This window comes from Otolemur garnettii, unplaced genomic scaffold (genome assembly GCF_000181295.1).
Source record: "Otolemur garnettii isolate 467f Iridium unplaced genomic scaffold, OtoGar3 scaffold00053, whole genome shotgun sequence".
Classification (NCBI taxonomy): domain Eukaryota; kingdom Metazoa; phylum Chordata; class Mammalia; order Primates; family Galagidae; genus Otolemur; species Otolemur garnettii.
The window spans coordinates 9,109,660-9,121,711 of NW_003852448.1; the positions used below are offsets into that span (position 1 = coordinate 9,109,660).

General features: G+C 45.1%; 1 non-coding gene and 1 pseudogene across 1 annotated transcript; both read left to right on the plus strand.

Moving 5' to 3' along the window:
* Positions 1-6,695: 6,695 nt before the first annotated feature.
* Positions 6,696-6,767, plus strand: TRNAC-GCA. The gene has a single exon. It is a non-coding gene; the product is annotated as a tRNA-Cys (tRNA).
* A 1,026-nt stretch (positions 6,768-7,793) lies between these two features.
* Positions 7,794-12,052, plus strand: part of LOC100947353 — a 64,254-nt pseudogene continuing 59,995 nt past the window's right edge.

Here is a 12,052-nt window from a genome sequence, read left to right on the forward strand (position 1 = left end):
GGGCTTCCCTGCTTGGAAACTTCCCATGGAAACTTGCTCACTGGTTGGCACCCAACTAACTCTATTCCTCTTCCTATATCTTATCTCTGCCCTTCCTCTTCTTTTTTTTCTTTTTTTTTTTTGAGACAGGGTCTCACTCTGTGCCCTGGGTAGAGTACTATGGCATCATAGCTCACAGTAACCTCAAACTCTTGGGCTCAAGCAATTCTTTTGCCTCAGCCTCCCAAGTAGCTGGGACTACAGGTGCCTGGCTGTTTTTTTTAGAGATGAGTTTTTGCTCTTCCTCAAGCTGATCTCAACCTCCTGAGCTCAGGCAGTCCTCCTGCCTTGGCCTCCCAGAGTGTTAGCCTTACAGGTGTGAGCAACCTCGCGCCCTCTTTTCCTTTTTTTAAAAGGATAGTCATGTTGAATTAAGGGCCCACTCTACTTCGGTATGACTCCATTCCTTTGTAATTGAATTAATTACATTGGCAATGACCCTATTTCCAAATAAGATCACATTCTGAAGTTCTTGGAAGGACCTGAATTTGGGGGAGACACTATTCAACCCACACAGGCTGTCTCCCAGACTCTAGCATTCTGGCCTTCTGTGTGCTTCTGGGGCACCCTACTATCTTAGGCTTCACCCATGCTGCCCATCTTCCTGGGGCATTCATCTCCTGACTAACCTGAAAGTGTTGAGGAAATGTCACTGAAGCCCATAGGTTAAAGTAACCACCACCCCTTCCCCCATCCTCTACTGGGCTCACAGCACTTATCACAATTATGATTTAAGTGGCATTGCTGGCAATGTATGCTCGTGTGTACCTCCTTCTTTAAAATCTGCGCCTTGAGGGCAGCAACCAGGTTGACTGGATGAAGAATAAACTTAAGAGTATGGTCCAAAGGGCTTACAAAGGACATGGGAAGCCTACCCCCATAGGCAGGCCAGAGATGACGAAGACCTGTGTTGAATCCACTACAGAGAGCCCATCAAGAAGGCCTAGCAGGTGGTGGCCCCTGCATGTGGGAGAGAGATCCAAATCCAGGCTACAGTCTTTACTCGGTGGTACAGGAAATAAACTCACCTCCTGACCTTGGCTTACAAGGCCCCACCCCACTTACCTGACCTCTACTGAAATCATTTTCCCCCTCTGTCCCTTTGCTGCTCCACACTGGTATTGATCCTGCCAAGCCACTTCTCACCTAAGGTCTTCACAGTCATAGTACCCAAGGCCTAGAATTCTCTCCATCCAGATTTTTAAATATTCAGATTTCATTGAAATCATTCCCTTGCCCACCCCCCAGTTCGCCTCCCACACCTTCTCCCTTTGTTAGGTAGCTAGTCAGGGACAAAAGACAAGGGTGGGTGCTCTACCTTGGTGCTGCCTTAAGCAATTACCCCACCTGGAAAAAAGGACAAGGACAGGCACTCTGTCTTGGTGTTGCCTCTACCCTTGATTCCTCTTAGGGACAACTGCCACACCTGGGAGAAAGAGGAACACCCACTGGGCAGGCACAGTAAGATTTGGACCGTGACCTAGAGTAAGCTAAGGCAAATTATGTTGTTAATTGTCCATCAAAGTGGTTATATGTGGCGGTGGCTCATGCCTAGAATCCTAGCACTCTAAGAGGCCAAGGTAGGTGGATTGCCTGAGCTCATGAGTTCTAGACCAGCCTGAGCCAGAGCAAGACCTCATCTCTAAAAATAGCCAGGCGTTGTGTTGGGCACATATGGTCCCAGCTACTTGGGAGCTGAGGCAAGAGAATCGCTTAAGCGCAAGAGTTTGCTGTGAGTTGTGATGCCATGGCACTCTACTGAGGGTGAGACTCTGTCTCAGAAAACAAACAAACAAATAAGGCTCAATGCCTGTAGCTCAGCAGCTAGGGTGCCAGCCACATACACTGGGGCTGGTGGGTTTGAACCCCACCCGGAGCCAGTTAAAACAACGACAACTACAACAACAATAAAAATAGCCAGGCACTGTGGTGGCCACCTGTAGTTCCAGCTACTTGGGAGGCTGAGGCAAGAGAATCACTTAAGCCCAAGAGTTTGAGGTTGCTTTGAGCTGTGACTGCACGGCACTCTACCAAGGATGACATAGTGAGACTCTGTCTCAAAAAACAACAATAACCAAAAAAAAAAAAAGTGGTTCAGTGGTGACCTCTGAACCCCAAGGAGGGCCCATCCAGACACTATAAAACAAAACCCCAGACCATACCCAGAGCTTCTTGTTAGGCCTGTTTGTTGTCTGTAGTGAACATATCTTGCTCTTGCTATACACACCTATCTTGATCTCCCTCAATAAAAGTTACTTCATGCTTAACTTGCTTTCAGTGTGTCTGGTCATTCTTCAACCAAGAGCACACCAAGAACCAAGAGCAGGCAATTGCTAACCCAATGCCATCACATCACCCAGCCTTCTCATCAAGTCATGTTTTTTTTTTTTTTTAATATTTCAGGCTCCTTTATTCCATGAATATTTACAGAAGGTCAACTATAGGCAAAACATTGACATAATCATTGAAGATAACATTGGGACATATGTATCAATTTTATGGGGAAACAAAAGCATTATCCACAAATCAATTATGAGATAAGTGTACTCATTACCACCACTCCTAGTAAAGTTGAAGATCCTAGCTAGTACAATTAAGTCATGTTTTTAATGTCTGTAACAATCTTGTCATTTATTGGTTTGCGTGTCTACCACCCTGTGTCTCTTGGAATATAACCTCCATGAGGGCAGGGACCATGTTTGTTTCATCCACTACTGAGCTCTCGGTGCCTAGATCAGACCCTGGAATGTGACGTGTGCTCACTAAGCGTTTGTTGAGTTACCAAACCTGTCACTTACCCCCTCTGAAGCTCTGTTTCTTCACCTATGAAATAGGGAGGAGTCTATCTTAACTACTTCATAGGAAATAACAATGGTAGCTGCCACAAAGAGCTGTGAGGAGTAAATGGCACAAGATATAGGCGGTGCCTCCAAGGAAACACTGCCGGTATCCATATCTGAGACTGATGCATCCTAATGCTGGCAGGACAGCACCGCGAGTGAAGGGGTAACTCTTTCAGATCCTGATGATTTAGCCCTCATGTTATGCTGGTTACCTAACATTTATTTTAAAAGATGGAAGAAGTGTGGTGTTGTGGAGACTGCCTGGACTTGGACAGAGATGTTTTGAAATTGAGTTCCTTGGGAACTTGACTCTGTATCCTCACGTGCAAAATGAAAATAATTATTCCTATAAAAGCTTGAATGAGTGATATGTAAATTATTTATTTATTTTATTTTATTTTTGTAGAGACAGAGTCTTATTTTATCACCCTTGGCAGAGTGCTGTGACATCACAGCTCACAGCAACCTCCAACTCCTGGGCTTAGGTGATTCTCTCACTTGCCTCAGCCCCCAGAGTAGCTGGGACCACAGGCGCCCACCACAATGCCTGGCTATTTTTTGTTGCAGTTTGGCCAGGGCTTGAACCTGCCACCCTTGGTATATGGGGCCGGCACCCTACTCACTGAGCCACAGGCACCGCCTGGTAGTATGAGGTTTCTGTAATTTTATTTTATTCTATGTTTTTTTGAGACAGAGTCTCACTCTGTTGCCCTGGGTAGAGTGTCAGGGCATCATAACTCACAGCAACCTCAAGTACTTGGGCTTGAGCAATCATCTTGCCTCAGCCTCCTGAACAGGTGGCGCTATAGGCACCCGCCACAATGCCCAGTTTATTTTGGTAGAGGTGGGATCTCACTCTTGCTCAGGCTGGTCTCTAATCCTGAGCTCAAGCAATCCACCCGTCTTAGCTTCTCAGAGTGCTTAGATTGTAAGCATGAGCCACTACACCCAGCAGAGGTTTTTATAATTTTAGGGGTGATATATTTTATTGTAAAAAATTTGGAGACTATAGAAGAATATAAAGAAGAAAGTTTTAAAGTTTCCTATATTCCTTTTTATTTTTTAGCTCTCACCTATACACCACCAATTTATTTGAATTGGGCAAGCAATTCAAATAAAGGCCATCTCAGTGCAACTGGGACAAGCCGGAAAGCCTGACAGGCAGGTCCCTTCCTGAAAGGCCACAGCAAGTACCTGCGCTGATGTTCCAGGTCCTGATGTTGACTGGGTTGTGGGAGTGGCTGGCACAGGAAGGAGGCTGACAAGAGGGAGCTGTGGCCCAAGGTAGCGCATTTGACTATAGATTGAGAGGTCCTGATTTAAATTCAGAGGTGCTTTTCCCTAGGTCCTTAAGAACCTTTATTTCTTAATTTCTAAGTAGTTTAGGAAAATAATACAATTACTGAAAATACAAAAGAGTATAAAGAAGAAATAATCACTAATATTCTCACCTTCGAGCTACGAGCTGTTAGGATTTTAAAATACTTCCTTATAGTTTTTTGTTTGCTTGGTTTGTCATTTAATACTGACATTCCCAACCATGGCAGCACGTTGGAATCCCCTGGCTTTAAAAACTGTTAGTGTCTGGTCATCACCCTGGATGTTCTCATTCTACTGATCTGCACCCCAATCCCTGCATTACTGCATTAGTTCTTCTAAAACCTCCCAGGCGATTCTAAGGTATAGTGAGAACTGAGGCTCTCTGCCCTAGTGTGTAGCTCATATTTTTGGGTAAATTATATTAAGCATGTTAAATAGCTACATAGTTTCTATCAGGGGCTAGGCCACACTTTATTTACCACTTCTCTATTGAGCATTTCAGTTTCTATTTGTTTACTTTAAATAACACCTGAGTGCTTAAATGTCTTTGAACACGTATTTGCTCCTATTTCTGTTTTTTTCTGAGTCTGGATTCATAGAAACAGCGTTACTGCTAGGTCAAAGGGAATTCATCGTTTTAACTGATCTCTTATTTTATGTTGTCCTTCCTCTCCAGAAAGGTTATACCAATTTATAATCCTAAAACAGTACTGTTCTAACCATGCCTTTGACAGTGTAAGCGTTACAATCTTAATTTTTTTCTGTTGTAATAGGTGAAAAATGTTGGAATGATGTTGTTAACATTTGTATTTCTTCAGCTTACTGAGATTTCTTTTGATTACAGAGACTGAACTCTTATGGTTGTCTATTATGAGTTACTCTTATTTCCTTTGTGAATTGTCTGCTGATGGCCTTTGCCATTATACTGCGGGCTCTTTACATATTAGGGCTATTAATCTGTAATATTTTGAATGTCACAAATAATAGAAATATTTTCCTAACTTGCTAGTAACCTTTTGATTTTACTTATATACCTAAACCTTAATGTTTATGTAGCCAAATCTGCTGGTATGTTCTGTTGAGATTTCTTCCGTTGTGTATTATGCCTTTCCTATCTTTTAGTTATCAGTTAGATGTAATTTGTACTTCCTTATGCTTTTATTTGTGATTTTTTTTTTCAGACAGTCTTACTCTGTTACCCAAACTAGAGTGCCCTAGCATCAGCCTAGTTCATAGCAACTCAAACTCCTGGGTTCAAACCATCCTCCTGCCTCAGCCTCCTGTGTAGCTGGGACTACAGGTGCCTGCCACAACACACCCCTAATGTATAGAGATCCAGTTTCACTCTTGCTCAGGTTGGTCTCCAACTCCTGACCTAAAGTGATCATCCGGACCTCCAGATTCTAGTCTGCACACTCAGCCTTTTCTTTGATTACATTATATACAATTCTTTAATCCACTTGGACTTTATTTTGTTATATAATATGAAGGTTAGTTACCACTTTAATTATTTTTCCCAAATGGCCCACTAAGTCTTTCAGTAAAATTTAATTCTTCCTTTCCTCTCTACATTTGTGATTGCTGTAATTACCAGGCAGTAAAACATCATGGTTAAATGTGTGGACTCTGATACCAGAATGCTTGAGTTTGCACTTACTAATTAGTTTCCGCTTACTAATTATTTGATGTCAAACAACTTATTTAACATCTTTGTGCCTCACTGTCCTATTCTGTAAAATGGGCTCAACAATCACAGCACCAGTCTTACAGGGTTGTTGTGGAAATACTTGCTGCTTTGTGAACCTTAGCGATTGCCTTTCATTACATTTGCAGATGTATTATAGGCCTGGATTCCAGGAGTTCTGTCCTTGCCCTGTTCTCATCCCTGTGTTTATTGGATGTTCTAATGTTTAGTAGGACAAGTTCTCTGCTATGGCTTTTGTTATTCCATTTTCCTAGCTTTGGTCACCTGTTTTGTTTTCCAAAATAAATGGCCCACCTTTTATTTACGGAGCTTGGTGCATGATGCCTGCAGCCAGGGTGGATGTTCAGTTTACTGGCACCAGTTTACAAGGCCTCAGGATCTTGGTGGAGAGAGATACGACAGAGTGTAGAGCAGGGCCGCGGGTGACCGCAGGGGTCATGGGAAGAGGAAGGATGAGGAGGATGAAGACGAGAAGAGGAGAAGGAAAGAGGTAGGATAGAGCCCAGATTAGGGGTGAGGACGCCTGCCGAGGTGCCGCGAGGTGCGCCTGGGCTCTCCCAGACGGAGCTGGCGGGTGAAAGGGCCCAGGTGACCTGGGTGCCCCTGTCCTGGTACTGAGCCGCTGAGCTGCCCGTCTCCGTGTCAGTTGACCCTCCATTCTTGGATAGAAAGTGCGCGGGAGTGTGAGGGGAAGCTCTGCCGGGAACCTGTGGCTGGAGACAGTCCCTGGGCAGGTGCTGCTGAGGTTGTCGGGCTGTCAAGGTGTGAGCAACATGTTACACCTGTGTGGGGGTGTAGCTCAGGGGTAGAGCATTTGACTGCAGATCAAGAGGTCCCTGGTTCAAATCCAGGCGCCCCCTGTGTTAGCTTTTAGGATTTCCAGGGTCTAACCCGGGTCTTCAAAGAGCCTGCATCCGCTAAAAACAGGACCTGCTTCACCTTCCTCCAGCGTCCTGTCACAGTCCCCCCTCACCTTCCTCTTGCAGATCTTTTTGAACGTGGGAGGCAGGGGGCGAGGGTGGGGTGGGGTGGGGTGGGGGTGGGGTTGCCCCTTGGTCACAGCCAGGCTCCCTAGCCACCTGACTGGTAACCATATATATACTATGTTGTCCAAGTAAGCATGATTTGGAGAGTAAATGAGCTAAAAGTCATTTACATTATGTACTTTGGGGAACTATTTACTTATTGATAGCCATATTTGTTTCAGTATTTGGGTAGACCCACAAAATAATTCTATTCTTAGCTACTTTCAAAGACACAAGAAAAAGTGCATACTACCATAATGAAATATTTTCCTGCAGTAAGTAAATTAGCTGCCACAAAAATAGTTCATTTGCATATAAATTACTTCTTTCTTTTTAAGCAAATTCAGCTTTTATATCAATTGGTAGAATATCATGGCTTGCTTGGATGCAGTTGTGTTATGTATATACCACAACTAGTTCCAATGACATTTCCGCTTAATTTTCTTAGGATTTACTAAAGACTTCCTTGCTGAAAACGTTGTTTTTATCACAGTCCTGTGCTCCTAAAATTGCATTCTTGTAATATTACTGCAAAAACAGAGTTCTGCCTTCAGTACTGAACTTTTAAAATGAGTGAAATAGCATCACAATGATGTCTTGACAAAATGATCTTTTAAAAGCTTTGCTTTGATTCCATGAACTGGATGGCAGGACAACAGACCTCAAAGCAGCTTACCAGCCCATTATTCCTCAGGATGGTGTTTTCCTCAGAAAAACTCATCTCCCCTGGCTGGGGGGGAGGTGATCAGGAAGGAGGAGAGAGGTGGGCAGCCTGGGATCCTGGTGGGCTCTGAGATTGAGATTCTGGGGCAGAAATGAATCCTCGGGGTCCTCATCCTGACTCTTGTCAACTGCTAGATCATGCACAGGTGAGCCTGAGTCTCCTTTCAGGTGGGTAGCATGGGGGACATGGCTTAATTAGTGGTTTTCAGCAGTACCTGATCTTTTCTAAGAATTTTTCTATTCATATTTTATTTTATTTTATTTTATTTTTTGGAGACAGAGCCTCAAGCTGTCCTCCTGGGTAGAGTGCCGTGGCATTACAGCTCACAGCAACGTCCAACTCCTGGGCTCAAGCGAGTCTCCTGCCTCCGCCTCCCAAGTAGCTGGGACCACAGGCGCCCGCCACAGCGCCCGGCCATTTTTTGGTTGCAGCCGTCATTGTTGTTTGGCGGGTCCGGGCTGGGGATTCGAACCCGCCACCTTAGGTGTACGTGGCTGGCGCCTTAGCTGGTTGAGCTATAGGCGCTGAGCCTTATTCATATTTTAATAACAATCTTCACATTGTTTTTTTTTTTTTTTTAGACAGAATCTCATTGTGTTTCCCTGGTAGAGTGCTGTCAAGTCATTGTAGCTCACAGCAACTTCAAACTTGGGCTTGAGCAATCCTTTTGCCTCCGCTTCCCAAGTAGCTGGGACTATAGGCACACACTACCACGCCTGGCTAGTTCTTCTATTTTTTAGTAGAAATGGGGTCACAATCTTGCTCAGGCTGGTCTAGAACTCCTGAGCTCAAGCAATCCACCTGCCTCAGTCTCCCAGAGTGATAGGATGACAGGCATGAGCCACTGCATCCTGCCAATCTCCACATTTTTAATGTAGGCGTGGTATGGCTTGCTTGAATGGCCTCCTCATAATCAAGAGCTGCTTCTAGTATTCAGTGCTTGAGTGTGGCTGCACCTGTGTGTTTGTGATTTAGCCATGCATACAGCACGTTAATACTTGTGATGGCAAAAGCACCTTAGCCCAGGTTAAGTCTACCAGAGAGGTATCGGTGCACAAGAGGCTAAATGATAGGTTTGTTCTCAGAGGCAGTTTCCAAGATGCATGGCAGGGACCAGCAGGTCTTCACAGGCACGGACAGCCTCACAAGCACATTGCAAAGAACCTGTTAGTTCTGGCAAGCCAATTTCATCTGGCTATTAATCTGAATGTTATTAGATTTGTGACTTCATTTATATTTATTTCTAAAATTATTTTGTCTGTAGAGTATATGAAATTGCAAGTACAAGGCATTTATATCTAGTTTTGTGTACATATTTGTATGTAGCTATAAACACTGTAATAAACTAAAATTCACTAACTCTGAGGGTCTAAGAGAAGTGTTTCCCTTTTAAAGGTATAAAAGAGGTAACATGGCAGCTGGGTGACAGGGCTGGAATGGAGTCTTAATTTTTCTCTGCATACCATCGTGTACATTTCCAGTTCTGAGCCATGTGAGATACTCATACAAAAGGTAATGAATGCACATATTTAGAAAACCTCAGTTCAAACCTTCTGACTTGCAGAAGCCTGTTGGGTCTTCTTAAGGCACAGGATCAGGCTGCCTTCTCTGCTTCTCTGGGCAACCCCATTGTATGCAAAGGGTGGGATGGCAGGGAAGAGGTAGGGGACAGAGCAGGGAGAGGGCTGATCGCAGACGTACCAGAGCCTGGAGCCCATCCTAAAGATCAGTCAGCATTAGTCGAGGCAGGATAATGTAGGGGCTGTTTATACTCGATTCTGTCACTTAACTCACTATGATTTAGGACAAGCTTCTTCAATTCCCTGTGTCACTTCATCGATGATGATGGTGGGGATGATAGTACTATCACAAATAATTTTTAAATTGTATATATGAAGTTCTTAGAACAGTTTGTCTGGTACATTATAAATATTCAAAACCAGTGGATATTATTGATATTGCAGATACCTTGGGTATAGTTACCAAAGTGAGAAGTGCTAAAGAGGCAAGCTTATCCTCAAGAGTAGGTATAGCTCAGGGGTAGAGCATTTGACAATAGATCAAGAGGTGCCCCGTTCAAGTCCAGATCCCACTGTAATTATTCCCAAACCTCCCTTTACTCTGCTGTGCCTCCTGGTAATGTTACCCCAAATACCCACTAGAAACCTGGTTCAGTTCCTTTATAGCATGAAAGGCTCCTGGGAACTTTTGAATTTTTGTTACTCCATTACCTTTGGGGTACAAAGAATGCTGTATTGTGGGCTGTCCCCACGTCCCCGTGTCTTCTTGCAACCACCTCCACACCTCGGGTGCTGTGTATCCAGGACAGAAGAAGGCACCCTCACCATGGCTTCCAGCCAGGGCCCCCTCTGAGGAGGAAGACTGAGGATGTGAGCTCTATGTTCAGAAGCACTGCATCCAGCAGGTCCTCAAAAACTGTGTGGTGCACCCCTGCATCTACAAGCTGGACCACCCCCAGGAAGTTCCTCCAGGAGCTCTTTGAGAAGCTGGAGAAGGAAGAAAACAGACAGAGTTTGGCTCAGCAGAAGAGAAACTCGCAGTTGGACTCCCTCGATGAGGAAGTTTCTCCTGCCCCTCCCAACCCTATGGTGAAGGCCCCCATTGGTGCAAGCGTGTGAGTGCCGGGGTGTAAACAGAAAAGGATGCTGTCTCCTGGGTCAGAAAGGTGGTTCCCAAGGACTATAAGACCATGCAGCACTGGCCAAAGCCATCTCTAAGAATGTACTCTTTTCTCATCTTGATGACAATGAGAGAAGTGACATATTCAATGCCATGTTCCTTATCACTCACATCTCTGGGGAGACAGTTATACAGCAAGGGAAGGAAGGAGATAATTTCTATGTAATTGACCAAAGAGAAGTGGACGTGTATGTGAATGGAGAGTGGGTGACCAGCATCAGTGAGGGAGGCAGCTTTGGGGAGCTGGCACTCATTTATGGCACCCCCAGGGCCTCAACGGTAAAAGCCAAGATGGACCTCAAGCTCTGGGGCATTGACTGGGACAGCTACCAGCGCATCCTCATGGGCAGCACGCGGAGAAAACGCAAGGTGTACAAGGACTTCCTGAGCAAGGTGTCGATCCTAGAGGCGCTGGAGAAGTGGGAGCGCCTGACTGTGGCTAATGCACTAGAGCCCGTTGAGTTTGAAGATGGAGAGAAAATTGTTGTCCGGGGGGAGCCAGGAGACGACGACTTTATCATCACTGAGGGCACCGCGTCAGTCGGGGAGGAGTACGTGGAGGTGGGGCGTCCTGGTCCCTCCAACTATTTCAGGGAGATTGCACTACTAATGAACGGGCCGCATGCAGCCACGGTAGTTCCCCCGGGCCGCCTCAAGTGTGTGCAACTGGGCGGGCTGCGCTTCGAGTGTGTGCTGTGCCCCTGCTCCGAGATCCTGAAGAGAAACATCTAGCACTACAACAGCTTCATCCTCCCACCGTCTGAGCCGTTGCCTCCCTCAGGTCCAAGACACCCGCCCGCCCGGGTGATGGCCAACTGTGGTGTCTGTGTCTGGAGGGCCAGGCGGAGCTCCCTTCTGGCAGTGTGGGTGCCACCCCTTCCCAGGACTCACTGTTTGGAATCAATAATCACTTTGTGCATTTCAAAAAAAATGTCTTATTTGTATAAAATTAAGTTAGATTTTAAAAGACATAGTACAGTGTACACATTATGATACCATTTGGTTTACAGAAAAAGCAGGAGGAAATATGCACCAGTAACTCACAACTTCCCATTACCTATGGAAGAATAAATACATACATGGTTAACATGAGTGGGTTTCCTCCAGTGATGGGAGTGAGAGGCTTGAGAGATGAATGAGAGGAAGAATTTTCTTTTGAGACAATCTCACTAAGTTGCCCTGGGTAGAGTGTCATGAGTGGAGTCACAGCTCACAGCAACCTCAAACTCTTGGGCTTAAGTGATTCTCTTACCTTAGCCTCCCAAGTAGCTGGGACTACAGGTGCCTGCCACAATGCCTGGCTATTTTTTTATTGCAGTTGTCATTGTTGTAGTCATAGGCCAAGACACTGGCAGTGACAAGCCAGTGAAACTGAGTGACAGGATGGAGCCATCTGCTGCCAGTAATCAAGGAGCCACTGAGGGTCTCAGTTGGGTGGATGTAAGTATTTTGGCCTCATTTCAAGGGAAAATACTTTGGAACAAGGATAATTCATAGTAATTTTCCACGGCCTGAGAAAATACCCTAAAGAGCATTCAATTCCATTTGCTCTGATTGCAGTCTCACTAAGCAACCTCCTTTTTTTTTTTTTTTTTTATAGACAACAGCCTCATGCTGTTCCCCTGGGTAGAGTGCCGTGGCATCTCAGCTCACAGCAACCTTCCACTCACTGACCCACAGGCGCTGCCCTGTACTG